Raw genomic sequence first — 14,404 nt, 5'->3', positions numbered from 1 at the left:
CTCTGAACCTGCTCTCCACGTCGTTTCCCTGCCCAGGGGCCCCAGGGTCATCGAAACACCACCCACCCCAGGCCCCAGGCCCCGGCACATCCAGCCCCACCTGGGAATCCTGGATTCTAGTCCCAGCAATGCCTCTGCCTCAGTTTCCACCCTGTACCTTGGGAAGTCTGGGGGGGGTCCCCAGGGTTGGGCCACTCCAGCAGGCTGTGACTTGAAGCCCGCCCTGTGTCCCCTCCCTGCTGGCTGCCGCCGGTCAGCGTGGAGGGAGCCGAGGAGCGGCGGGGAGTCCACGCTTCATCAGTCTGTCTGGGTGCTCTGGGAAGTCCATTTGGTTTATTAACACAAACACTCTTGGCACAGCCCGGCCAGATTGGATGGGAGTTCACGGAAGTCATGGGATTGTTCATCACCTCCTGCTCCGTCACCTGTCACCGATCCTGGCAGCCGGAGACTGGCCAAGCTTGGTCCCGGGGGTGGGCCATTAAGTCACCTCCAGAAAACCTCTCTTGCTGGCTTCTGGCTGTTCTCCACCCGAGACAGGGACCAGGACGTGACCTTGGCCAAGGTCCTTCCCTCTGGGCCTCAGTGATGGGGTGCGAGGCGCTGCGGGGACAGGCCGCACGTGGGCTCAGATCCTCCCCATCTGGAGCCTGGCTGCCAGCCAAGAGCCGGTGCCCCCTCCAGCACCGAGCCTCGACTGCAGGGGCCGCCCCCCTCCGCCCTCATCACGCACCTCACTGAGCAGCTCCTACTCAGAGCGGCTCTGGAGGTTCAACGTGCTAATAGGAATGATCATCCTGAGGGGATCTCGAGCACAGCAAGGGGCGGAGCCAGCAGGTGCAGGGAGGGTTAACAGGGCGGGGCCTTGCATAGCCCCATTGCTCAGGCGAGGACCCCGAGGCACACTGGGCACAGTTCCAATGACAAGAGCAGGCTGTGAGGCCACGCCCTGGCCATGGGACACATCTCTGGAGTGGGGGGTGTTCAGAGGGCAGTGGCCTCAGGGCAGGGGGAGGTGGTTCACTCAGGAGGTCTGGAGATGTGGGGAGAAGGCGAGGGCCGAGGTTTGGTCTTGGTGTGGACAGTCACCCTGAGGTGGGGCCAGGAGGGGCCACTGCAGGTGGAGGGAAGGGTGTGGCCTGGAGGGCTGGCTCAGCCCCCTGTGTCCAGGACCTACACGCCCTTTGAAGCAGGGGGATTTTGAGAGGGGATGTGGCCTGGTGGGACCTCCCCAACTGCAGGTGCCGCCCAGCCTGATGCTCCTGCCCCCTCTGTCACTTGCAAGACTGCGGGGGGAGGGGGTCGGGGAAGGGCACAGGGCATGAGCAGCCCTTTGAGCCCTCCAGGAAGCCCTGGCAGGAGGTGCTGTGCCCTGGGAGGGCTGGGGGGCGGAGGCGGCTCCCTCACCTGGAAGTGGAGGGCCCGTGGCCTGGGAGCAGCCTACCGAATGCCTTCCCGGCCCATTGATCTCGGCAGTGGTGCCTGCTCCTGCCTGTGGGCTCCAGGGAGGGAGGGATGGGTCTCCCCGCCTCCTCAGAGAGCCGGGCTGGGGGGGAAGGCAGCTGAGCGGGGGCCCCAGACACATCACCATTTTACAGAAAGGGAAACCGAGGCCCGGTTGGAGTGGACTTCGAGGTCAGGCAGTGGGGGAGTGGGGCTGGCACCGGGTCTCTGAGACTCCAAAGTGGGGCCCCTTCCCTCTGCACCGAGTGCTCCTCCAAAGCCCAGCTGCCATCGGGGAGGGTCCAGAGGCCAGGGCCCGCCCCTTGGTCCTCCTCCCCTTCGCAGGCTTCCCACTGCGCCCCCAGCCGCGCCTGCTCCTCTGCATTCCCCACCCCCACCCCCTGGCCCCGGGGGGCAGACCTCAGCCTGAGGGTCTCAGCGCTGCTGGCCCCGCCTTCGAGTGCGAGGGGGAGGGGGAGGGGGAGGGGAGGAGGAGGCGGAGCCCCCGCAGCAGCCGCCGCAGTGGAAAATGTAGGTCAGGGAGATGACTGTGCCCGGGTGACCAGGGGAGCCGGGAGGGCTCTGGCCCTGGCCACGCGGCTGCCTCCTCCTGAACGTTCTAGAGCTGGATGGGGACCATGTCCTTCCCTGATGCTGGCAGTGGGTTTAGCTCTTCCAGAAAGGAGGGAGGAGGCGGAGAGCTTAGTTTGGGGTGCCTGCCTGTCCTTTGAGCATCCCCAATGTACATGTGCGCCTCCCCCCCCACCATCTCACCGGCTCTGAGCATCATGTTTGGGAACCCCACAGACATCTCACTGCACCTAACCATCCTCCTTGATTCTGCCAGAGTGCTCTCTTTAAATCTGACCATGTCCTCACCAGCTCCCATCTCCTCTGTAGCTCCCCATTCCCTTGTGGGGCTTCAACTGGGCCAGCCCCACTCTGGGATGGGGCTCCTGCACCTTGCCCTTGCCCACCCACACGCACCCCTCCCTGCAGCCCTACACTCCTGGACACCCCACATCCTCATTCCCTGGAGCATAGTCTTCTGGGGAAGACTGCCAGGGATCGAATCTCAGACCCAGTCCTTCAAGCTGAGTGGCGGGCCATCGCTGAGCCCTGTGCGCTCTGAGTCCCCACCTGTGAGTTCAGTGCGCTCTGAATCTCCTCCTGTGCACAGCCCCCGCCGTGGGGTCCTCAGAACAGGAGTCGGGGGACTCCGAAGGGCCACTTGTTGCTATCACATTGGGGTCGTTACATTGTTGCTGTTATCATTTGCCACTGGATGCCCAGCCCAGGGAGGCACAACCCATTTCACAGCCACCTGGGACCCTGCGCAGCACTGGGCCCCGTGGGCATACAGCAGGTCTTAATAAATGCTGACTGAGCATATCACTGAGTGGAGGGGGATCTGCTTAAGGGGATCCCCAGTCTGAGGGGACCTGCCAGTCAGACAGGGAGGCCGATCACACTCACGCCCAGATCCTGGAGGGTCCTTCCCTAAGGTGCCAACTCTTCAGGGTACTTTGCTGCCAGCCGTGGATTCAGAAATGAGGTCCCTCATCAGTGTGCGGTGACAAGGGAAGGGAAGGGGGTCTGGAAAGGGCACACAGCACAAGCGGGCTCGGGGCGCCTGCCCTCGGCTGCCCCTCCTGACCCCTGTCCCCTGGAGGGGGTCCTGCTGGGGGACATGGGCTGCGTTCCCCCCAAGAGCCTGCAGGCCAGGGAGCCAAAGTCGGGGAACATAAAAACTTCCGGTTGCCACCTGCCTTCCCGGAGCCCTGTCGGAACCTCACCCCAGGGTGACCCAGGGCCACCCCCAGGGCCACATCATCCTGAGCCAGCAGTATGCTCCCTGCTTCTCCTGGAACACCACCGCAGCCCCTCCTGGTGACCCCACAGCTGTGTCTTACACTGGGGACACTGAGACTCAGGGGCAGTGCCCTGTCCAAGGTCACACAGGTCACCAGCTCCACTGGACCGAGAGAGAGCCCCGCCCACTTCACCTTCCAGGCCTCTCTCAACCTGGAGTCCACAGGAGGCTCCCCGCCTGGATCCCCACCCTCCCAGGGACTGTCCTCTGCCGTCCTCTGTCCTCTGGCTCTGCAGTGCTAACCGGGCCAGCTCCCCAGCACCTGGGACGAGAGGGGATATAAATAGAGTGTGCTGTGGCAACCGGCCAACAGCCACCTTGGGCCCCAGGGCACATCCTGGTGCCAGCTGTTTGCCAACCAGCCCTGGGGACTGTGGACGGTTGGCCTGTCTGGGCCACCTCCCGAGGACAGTCTGCCCTGTGGTCTTCTCCCCTCCCCGTGGAAGTCTCTTCATCACCCTTCCAGCCCCTCCCTCCCTGGGGCTGGCGGAGAGGGACGCGGACAGTCGTGCAGAGGCCCTACGGGTCCCACGTCCCAACACTTAGAACCCACGAGTGTGACCTTGTTTGGGAAAAGGGCCTTGCTTAGCAGATGTGGTTTAGTGAAGGATGTTGGGGGAAGATGACCCTGGATCACCTGAGTGGTCCCTAAATGCCACCACCTGTGACCTTGTCAGAGTGAAGCCGACACACACTCACACACATACACACACACTCACACATACATATACACACACACACACTCACAGAGAAGGCAGCTGTCGGCGGAGGCCCAGATGGGAGGACTGCAGCCCCCAGCCTTGGACCCTGGCGACTCCAGGGAGTGGGAGAGGCCAGCAGTGGTGCCCTCCTGGAGCCCTGGAGGGAGGGTGGCCCTGCTGCCACCTTGAACTTGGCCTAGAGATAGTGACCCGGGCTTCCGGCCTCCAGAACTGTGAGAGAATAAATTTGTGGTGTTTTAAGTCACCAGTGTGTGCTGGTTTGTTAGAGCAGCCTCGGGGGACCTCAGGGGACCTCGGGGACCTGGGGGAACTCATGCGCTCTGCTCTAGGAACTGGGCAGGGCTTGCAGAGGTTGCTGGGAGGTGGCCTGAGGCACAAGAGGTTGGTGGGGGAAGGGAACGAGGACGTGGGGCTGGTGGAGTCTGCGTGCACTGTCACCAAGTGCAGCTGCAGGAGACGACATGCGGTGGGTGCTGGAGATGTCTGATCCACTGAGGGCCCGGACGGGTCCCCACGGATGAATAACTGACCGAGTGGAAGATGGAGTCAGCGAGGGAGGGAGGGAGGGGGCCCGGGGTGTTCATGTTGGAGATGGCCGCACACTCGCAAAAAGTGCAGGCGACAACTCAGGAGGCCGAGGCAGGAGGATTGCAAGTTCCAGACCAGCCCAGGCTACTAGGAGACCCTGTGTCACAACAAAAAATAAAAATGGCTGGGGATGTGCATGCTCAGTGGGAGAATGCTGGTCTAGCCTGTGCAGGGCCCTGGTTCACTCCCCATCGCTGCAAAACACACAAAAAAAACAAACCAAACCATGGGGAACCACCCTCCTAGTCTCTTGGCACAATCCCAGGGCCAGGGGTCAGCCCGGGAGCAGAGGGGTTAAGACACATGGACAGCATCGGCCTCCACGCCCTGCAGAATCTCACTGAGTCAAGGCTCTCGTTCTGTTCAAACCCATCTCCTCCCCAGGAGGAGGCGAAGAGCGCGGAACACTGTCACCAAGCTCCAGGTAAGTGGGGCTGTGTGTGTGTGGCTGCCCGGGTCCCAGCCTGTGGCCCAGAGTCAGGGCCCAGGGAGAGCCCGCGGTGCCTTTTCTTCCTGGCAGTGGCTTGTAGAGAAACAACCCTATTCTCTGAAACTGACCGGTGTTGGGGGCCGCCCTGCACACGGCTAGGCACAGCCTGGCAGCCCTGAGGAATGGGGGACTGAATGCCTTGCACGCTGTGCACAGCAGGTGGGCCTTACCTTGGCTTGGCAAGGGCTTGGGCGTCACCCAATGGGGTTGGGCTCCCCCGGTTTCTTGTAACAAACCCCTTGCCTTATTTGGGTGGACTATTCTGTAGAATGTCTTTTCCCTAATAACTAGGGGCTGGGGCGCGCGCCCTCTTGCCTGGCTTACTCCTTGTGCCCTTTGTGGGAGCTTGGCCCTTGAGGTTGCAGAGCCGTCCCTGAACCCCGCAAAAGTTTCTTCTGTGTCTGTGTGGTCTTTTCGTTGCCAGCCCAAGCCACACAGAGTGACCCTGATTCCATCACCCGCGTGGGACGTGGACAATAGACAGGAATGTCACAGACGTCGGGGGTTTGAGCACCTGGAGACGGGGGCTGGACACCGGGCTGGGCTTCTGAGAATTGTCTCAGGTCAGTGGTCACGGGACTCGGGGCCTCCTCTCCCTGTACCCTGGAAAACAAGTCACAAACGACCACACTCCATTGTCACACTGCCTTCATGTGACATTACCATGACCATCCTCATTTTGCAGATGGAGAAAATGAGGCCTAGGGACATAAAATGGCCTTCCTGAAGTCACAGAGCTGCAGGCATGTGGTGAGGCTGGAACAGGAACTCGTTCAGGTTCCTTCCCACACCCCCCCCTTCCGGAGGGGAAGGCTCTGAGACAAGGGATCCCACGAGGGATGGGCACAGCAGCATGATTCAAAACATGGTGGCAGGAGCCCTCGATGAGAGCTCCAGACACAGGTGGGGCCAGGCTTTGTGCACAGCGGTGAGATCCTGGGTCAGGAATTCCCCACTGGGGGGTGTATCAGCTTCCCCTGTGGAGAGGGGTTGGAGGCCGGACGGTGGGCACAGGCTTGTCCTGCCACCCGGAACCCTGGCCAGGAATCAGGGGGCAGCAAGATCAGGCACCAGGCAAGACAAGCACTGAGCATGCTTTCCGGTCGCCACAACTTGACAAACTGACCCAAGGAAGCCCATTTCACAAAGGAAGAACGGTCAGTCCCAGGGGTTAGCGACCTTGCCCAGAGACCGCGAGCCACTAAGATACGGAAGCAAAATTTGAACCGCATCTCTCGGGCCACCAAGCCACGCAGCTTCCTAAGGAAGGGCATATTCGTTTCCTGCAGCTGCTGCTGGGCGTCATTACGACCATCTATGGGGCGCCTCCTAGGTGGCAGGCACGTTCTGGGCGACTTTACTACGGCACTGTCTCCGCAGCTGCACGGCCCTACTCATTTCAAAGTGAAGACATTTCTCCCAAACTGGCCCATGAAAAATGGTATTTGTTGGCTCCCATGATCGGGAAGTTCAGGGTGGATGCCGGCAACAGCCTCGTCTTCCGCTCTCTCCGTTCTGCCTCCTCTCGGTGCGGATGCTCCCAGATTTCCATTCTCTTGTCTTCATCTCCCGCCGTGGTACAGAGCCTAGCCGTGTAGCCATTCCAGGGAAGGCTCCTGATTGGCTCTCCTCAGAAGCACAGGCCAATCAGCGCTCCCGGAGTGATGGGGTTCTGTGATTGGCCTGGCACATATCACGTGGCCGTGGTAGGGCCCTGTGATTGGCAGTTCCATTGGAATCGCTAATGCGGTGCCCCGAAAAGACGGCGTATACCCAGTCCAATCTCATTAACCCTGGCACGACCCCACGAGGAAGGTGCAGCGACACTCTGCTTCTTACAGATGGGGATGCACGGGGTCAGAAAGGATGAGTAAACTGTCCAGGTCCCTTCGCTGGGAAGTGACCGCGGGCGACTCTTTCAGGCTCATTCTAATGAGAATTGAGATGAATAAAGCGTTATTGAGTACCTCTTGTGTGCGAGGCTGCAGAGCAAGGCGGGCGTCAGCGACCCTGCCAACAGGGCATCTGCAGGCTACCCGGGGGAGGCAGAATTAAAAAAAAAAGCAGCCATGGATTTAAACAATAGTCGGAGGCAGCGCTAGAAGAGCTGTCACGAGGCTGTTGGTGATTAATTGCTAAATGAGTGATGCAGACAGTAATTGCTCCTGGAGTTCAGGGGAGAGAGCGAGGACTGTGGGCTGCAGTCAGGGAAGTGTTCCGGAAAGAAAGCGACTCCTCCGAACTGGCTTTGAAGGACAGGAGGATTTGAAGGCAGTGAGGAGGAGGCGGGGCCTCCTGCGTTTAGTCAAAGGGCCTGGCACCCAGGCGTGCAGCACGGTGTTTTAGCAAATGTCCCCAGGCCCTGTTTCATGTCTTTCAAGTTCAAATTCCAGCTCTGCCTGGAGGAGGAGTGTGCCCTTGGGCAAAAGTCACTGCCTCTAGGATCCGCAGGATTTTCATTGGGGTGGTGGTGGTGGGGGGGGGGGTGCCTGCTGCACCTACTTCACCAGGTGGTTGTGAAGCTGGGCAAAATGACGTGCACGAAAAAGCCCTCGTGGGAGACCTAAAGTGACCTGTAAATATGAGCAACGGATAGAAATGTCTGGCTCCCGACACAGGCGTTCTTAGCCTGGAGGCTCCAGACAACCTGTCCAAGGAAACTTCTCGCTCTCCCTGCCCCTCTCTTGAGCTCGTGTGCTTTATTTTAGAAAGGCACAGTGCCAATCAGAGCTGAAGCCAAGCACGCTTCCCCAGCCTCGCCTGGCTGCTTCCCTCAGGAGCCCACTGAAGGCCTCGAAGGGCCAGCAGGAGGAGTCAAGGGGAGCTGTGTGACAGAAAGGGCCCAGGACAACTGGCACCTGGCCTCAAGGGGCAGATTTATTGCAAATGTGATTCCCCTTTGGGGAGCCTTCCTAAAGCACCAACTTCATATTCAGAGGCCCCACAGGGCAGGAAAGTGGAATGCACTGATTGGCTGATCCGGGGCATGTGACCAGCCTGACCCTGGAGGGTTCCCTGGGCCCTACTGGAGCCTGGCACTTGCAGGGTGGGTGAGGTATTTATCTCTCCTCTGTTGCCAGAGTCCTGAACTCCTGCTCACTGTCAGATCTGGCCCGGGGCTTGTTTTTGTGCAACCCCTGAGCTAAGAATAGTGCATTCATTCACAAAGGGATTAATAACAACAAATTTTTAAAAAATCAAAAAAACAAAGATTCTGTTATAAAGGCTTCTTTGGCCTACAAATCCTAAAATACTTACTATCTGGCACTTGACAGGAAAAGCTTCCTGACCCCTGATCTACTTTGTCGTAAACACAATGAGCCCGCTAGTCTCAAATTCATCATTTAATGAGTGTAACGAGGGCTTTTCATAGAGCCACATAAGGTTGTCTCTGACTAAATAAAGGTTCTGGGAGGTGCATCCACCGGCTCCAGGCAGAAGAGCAAATCACCCCGAGTGTAGTCAGCCCTCCTGGTCCCAGAGCTCCTCACCCTAGATTCAACCAGCTGCAGATTGAAAATATTTGAAAACAAAAATTGTGTCGGTACTGAACACATACACTTTATCCCCCTGTCATTATTCCCTAAACAATACAGTGTAACAACTATTTACACAGCATTTATATTGCATTAGGTAATATAAACAATCTAGAGACGGTTTACAGGAGGATTGGCCATATGCAAATACTGGGCCATTTTTATAAGGGACTTGCACCCATGGGATTTGCATCCTGCGGGGGGTAGTCCTGGAGCCCCTCCCCTGCAGACACCAAGGGACAACTGGATTAAAACCAGAGGGTGTGAGCAATAGGGGAGGGTCGTGGCCAGGGCCCCTAGGCTGTAGGGAGAATGGGGGAGGTGGTGGTTACCGGAGTCCAGGTCTTGGGCACCGAGGGGAAGGAGGGACCCCTCTTCCTGCTGCCCTTATGCTCTCCAGCAAGGCCTCCTATGGTCTGAGCAGTCCCCAGGTCTCTGACAGGCAGGCTGGCCTACAGGGGCTGGCACAGACTCCAACTGAGCCAGGAGAGCCAACGAGGGCGGGGCTGCCAGGCCCAAAGGTACAAGCAGATTCTGCCAAATGTCTGTCTCTGTGATGGCCATTGACAAGCCTGAATCCTGGGACCATGAACGTGTTTCCATATGTGGAGGGAGAGACTTTGCACAGTATCCAAGTTCACCTGGGTCCCTCTTGGGAGACATGTGTCCACCCATTATTGCCTCTCATTTACAATTTACATTTAGCTTTTTAATTAAGATCCTAAGTGATTTTGCTCTTCTCATTTTCTATCATTCCCTTCCCAAGTCTGATCTTTTCTTCTTTGTGGCCACAAAAGTGTGGATTTTCTCAACCTTAGATCTCTCTGGATCCTCTTCTCGATGCTTCCATACTCTGTGTATCAGTTTGTTTAATGTTGCTATAGCAAAATACCTGAGGCTGGGTAACATAAAAGAAAAAAGGTCTTTACGTAGGTCATAGTTTTGAATGCTCTAAGTTCAAGATTGGGCCGGTCCATCTGTTTGGGCCCTGGTGAGGGCTCCCTTGGTTGTGTCACAGTAAGCTGTAAGGTGTCCTGGCAAGAGTGTGTGCAAGAGAAGGAGATCACATGGTGAGACAGGAAGCCAGAGTGCAGGGAGGGAGCAGTTTTGTTCTTTACGAATAACTCACTCTTGAGGGAAGTAACTGGGGTTCCCCTGAAACTGCCTTCATCCTGATAGATAGCACCTCGGTGACCTCAGCACCTCCCACTAAGCCCACCCCTTAAAGGTCCCACACCTGTACATCACCACCTTGAGGATCGAACCCCCAACAGGAGCACCCTTGGGGGACAAGCCTACGCTGACACTGCAGCACTCAGCCACCACTTCAAACCACCGTCTGGACTTTGCCATGTCCCTATATGTTTACCCCATTATTTCCCCTGTATCCAGTGTATTTCTGAACACCTTAATAAACTTAGTTGCAAAGTAAACGTTGTGTCGCTGCCTTAAATAGCGACTTGGGATCATATGCCATCAATGGGAATAAATACCCCCGGGCAGAATCAGTGCTAATTAGATTCTGGCTAGATCCTGCGGCTTTGGCACAGACCCTGAGCATGAGGCTCTTGGTTAAAAAGGGAAAATAATAAAAATAAGAAGTCGTGAGAAAATAGCGCAGAGCGGTGGCTTTCCTCCTGATGTCATCGGAGGGACGGAAATAGGGTGGGAAAGGGAGTAGCTCTGACCCTGTGTGACTTGGTGCTTTCAACGGCACCCTGTGGTCTCTCTCCACCTGAAATTACAGGCGGTGCCGCACAGAGGTGGTCACCACCCTGGGGACCCACCCGGGGCCTTCCCTCTCCCGCGCTCAGGCAACCTCCTCTAATGTCCACGAGCCCCTGTCCCAAGCTTGTCAGGGTCCCCGGGCTCTGGGACCACTTGGCCGACTGGTCACCTTGCTGCCCTCTGCATGGGTCCACGCGTGTCCAAAGACACTCTTTGATTAATTAGACCAACACCTGGAAATGAGTGAAATTTGTAAAAACGCTTTGTTTTCTAACTAAAACCAGAGCGAGCCCGCGACGACTCCTGCGTCTCGTGAAAATCTTTTTTTTTTTTTTTCCAAACGATGAAGTATGAGCAGTTACTTATAAATAGTTCCAACCTACCTGTCATCCGCCGGTGTCAACATTTATGACTTAATGACATGGTTCTTATGCTGTTACTCGTGTTTGCGGGTGTTGCCGCTCCTTGGCGTCTGCAGCTGGATCTGGGGAAATCCATCTCGGCTGCGCGTCTGTCCTGTTGGGCTCCGCGTCGCTCGTGACAGATGGCCTGCTATTCCGATCCTATTTCTGTGATGTTCACTGTGTCAGACTGGAGAAAAGTGCTCTCCCAGACCTTGGTCCCTCGGCAACCCCGCGGGATGGTACGATCCTCATTTTTCCACAAAGACACTGGGGCTCGGGGATGCCAGGCCCCTTGTCCAAGGTCACAGGCCTGAGCACCGTCTTCGAGGCTGGATTCAGTCTCGTCCGACTCCAGGGCCAGTGAGATGACTCTGGGATGACTCTGTCCTCTGACCCCAGTCCCTCCTGTGGGGACACCGAGGCCTGAGAAGGGACCCACCTTGGTGTGGCCCATGGCCACTGGGACTGGGGACAAGCCGGTCTCTGGAGAGCTGCCCCTTCCTGGCCTCCCCCAGCCCCTGCAGTTGCCCACACAGGCCGGTCAGTGTCCCCAGTCCCCGCCCTGCAGGACCGTGGCTGGCCACCTGGAGATCGCTGTGGTTCCTTTGGATTCTCTGCTCTTTCTCTTGAAGAGAGAAGCAGCTTCTAAAGTGATTATTTGGCTGCCGACAGACATACAAAGGTACCCGACGTTGGGTTGCAGGGCCTGCGGGGACCGGCCGCGTTCAGGACAACAGCTCCGTGACTCACGCTGGGCAGACTGGCGCAGCGTCCCCGGGAGGCTGCCCGCTGTCGTGGGGTCCACTTCTGACCCCGCACTTGACGCTGCTTCATTCAGATTCAACCCGTGATGGTCAGCTGGCCTGCTGAGTACAAGGCCAGACCCAGAGGCCAGGCCTGGAGGGTGGGGACACAAAGGACGGGAACCTCCGGGGCTTGGCCTCTGCGCCTCCCCGGGGCTCTCTCTCCCTGCAGCCTCCTCCCCCCTCCTGTTTTCTCTTTGTGGAGCCGGGACGGAACCCAGGGCCTGGCACGTGCTAGGCAGGTGCTCCGCCGCTGCGCTGCCCCCAGCTCTGTTTATTTAGTTTTGAGACAGGGTTTTGCCAAGTTGCTGAGGCCGCCTCGGAACTTGCGATCCTCCTGCCTCAGCCTCCAGAGCAGCCGGGGTTCCAGGTGGGAGTCACTGTGTGTGGCCCGCCCTCCCGTCCCCGCTTGCTTTCTTCCGTCTTTCCTTCTTCCCTTGCTTTTTCCTTCCCTCTCCATTGGCTGCCTCTCTTATTCCAACTGTTTTGGGGTCCTACTATGCTCTGGGCACCCCGCTAAGACATTCATACAAAGATCAGTCCTGGTCCCTGTCAGGCGGAGCTAGCAATGATTAGAATTGGTGCCCGAGCCAGAGGGACCCTGGAAACATCGTCAACAACATGTTTTAGAATTGGAGAAGTAGGGTGACCAGAGAGGTGGGTTGACTTCCCCAGGGTCACACAGCCAGAGAGCAGCAGCCCTCAGGTGACCTCAGGTGAGTGGTCAGATGTCCAGCACCATCAGACACTTGTTTTAACCACAGTGGGGAAATGTGTTAGGACTTAATACTGACCCTGGGAATGAAAGTGGCATCACGCCCCTGGAGAGAGGGCCATGGGGGACAGGGGACAAAGGGCACCTGACTGGCAGCCACAGAGGATTGCTCGGCCATTGCTGTGGGGCTCGGGAAGGCCCACGGCAGCTTCCGTCAGTGTTCTGGTGGGTTGTGCTTCTTCCCGTGACCAGGATGGACGCTGTGGCCCTGAGTGGACCTAACTGGGCCTCCGAGGCCCCGCTGTGACGTGCACCAGCCCCAGGGAGCCGTCTGGGAGGCTCTCGGCTGCGGCTTCCGCTGTCCTGCCTTCTCTTAGGTCCACTCTCTTGTGCCTGTGGCCCTGGCACAAGCCCCCCTGTGCTGTGGCCCTGCAGGCTGTCCTCAGCCCCTGCGGAGAACACCTGGGCTCAGGCTTGGGGCACACAGGCCCTGGGGCAGCCTCTGTCCACAGCCTGGCCCACTCAGGTGGGGGAAGGCCCTTCCTGGAAACGCCCTTGTCCAGCCCGCCAAGGTCAACAGGTGGCAGAATGGCCCTGGGAAAGCCCTCCCCAGGAATTCCCCAGCGATCCTCATGTGACCAAGTCCCTCCCTGCAGTGTCCTTGGCCTCCTCCCACCGTGTCAAGGTCCCCGAGGCCTCCACAGCTCCTCCAAGCCCTTGGGACACCACGTCCCCTAGATCGGCCCTAGTGTCCCAGCCGTGACTGAATTTAAAGTCAGCTGTGACTGGACTTAAGCACCAAGGTGCAGCGGGGGCTCCACGGCAGTGGGGGGGGGGGGCTGGGGAACAGTGGGCTCAGCCACCCACCTTTGTGGGCTCAGCTGGACACAGGTTCACTCGTGAGCGTGGTGAGAGGGGGTGGCCACTCTGGAGCTGACCTGATGGACCCAGCACGGATGCACTTGAATTCTGACCTCAGGACTCCCACCTGCCGCTCCAAGAGGCTCAGTCCCCTGGTGGCTCTGTCCTCGTTGGTGTCCAGGTTCTCTTTGCCACCTGAAGCCAGGCTCCTGCCACCCACCCATCAATGCCGCTCACGATGGGTCTCTGCTCCCCAGGTGGACAGAGGACACAGCCGTGTCCAGCGCCCTCCGTCTACCAGGCTCAACGAAGCGCACTTTGGCGAGGCCCCAGGGGACTTGGGTGACCTCTTTGGGCCTGATTTTTGTCATCTGAAAAACAGGCCTAAAATGACACTTGCTGCACGTGGCTGCCGTGAGGTGTCAATGAACGAGTCCCCAGCACCCAGCACCCAGCACTGCTCCAGGCACGGCACAGGGTGTGGCAAGAGCGTGAGCGCTCGGGTGTTAGCGCAAGGTCACAGGTGCGCCAGGAGCACCGGCTCTGGGCCCCGCCTCGTGCCCTCTGTCACTGCGTCCCTCGCACCTGGGTGTGCCCTACCTGTCACTATGAATGCGAACCAAGCACCCTGCCCTGCTGTGGTCCCTCACAGATCTGGTGGCTGGCTCGTCCCTCCTGACGCCTCTGTCTGGGCTGCCAAGGGGCTTCCTGCAGAGGCAGTGAGACCCTCATGGCTCCCTGCCCCCCGCAGCCCCCTTCCAGGGACGCCAACCCTCTTCAGTGGGCTGAGGAGTTGACACTGTCCTGTTAAATCTTCACCAGGAGCCTTGGAGGTAAATGACAGGATGTTCCCTGCCGTAGACACAGGAAATGGAGACTCAGAGAGGTTGAGGCACTTGCACAGGGCCACACAGCCCTGAGTGGCTCAGCTGGGACTCAAATGAGCAGAGCCCTGGCGCTTAACTTTCAGTCGTCGTTTGTCCTGACCTGGCACACGGGCCCTCCAGGCCCTCCTAGCCCTACTCCTGGACAGGCTTCTGAGCTGACCCCAGGCCCTCCTCCTGCCCCTGTGGTCACTCCGTCCTCCAGGACACCATCAGGTTCTGCTGTGACTGGCTCCAGCGGCTTCCCGTCTCCACACACGCTGCTCTCAGGGCTGATGGCCTCCACCCTACAGATGCCCACACGCACAGGAACCCACACATCACTTTGTACTCAGCCCGAGGGTCCCAGGACACAGA

The 14,404-nt window shown here is 58.5% G+C and overlaps 1 long non-coding RNA gene across 1 annotated transcript; it reads right to left on the bottom strand.

Moving 5' to 3' along the window:
• Positions 1-8,442: 8,442 nt before the first annotated feature.
• On the bottom strand, positions 8,443-13,884 carry LOC125620491. The gene is made up of 2 exons (XR_007352226.1): positions 10,764-13,884; positions 8,443-9,550 (listed from the first exon to the last, which is right to left on the bottom strand). It is a non-coding gene; the product is annotated as an uncharacterized LOC125620491 (long non-coding RNA).
• Between the last annotated feature and the right edge of the window lie 520 nt (positions 13,885-14,404).

The sequence above is a fragment of the Marmota marmota genome, unplaced genomic scaffold, assembly GCF_001458135.2.
Source record: "Marmota marmota marmota unplaced genomic scaffold, marMar, whole genome shotgun sequence".
Lineage (NCBI taxonomy): Eukaryota > Metazoa > Chordata > Mammalia > Rodentia > Sciuridae > Marmota > Marmota marmota.
Note: the sequence above shows the minus strand (reverse complement) of the source record. Positions and strands in the feature narration are given on the sequence as shown.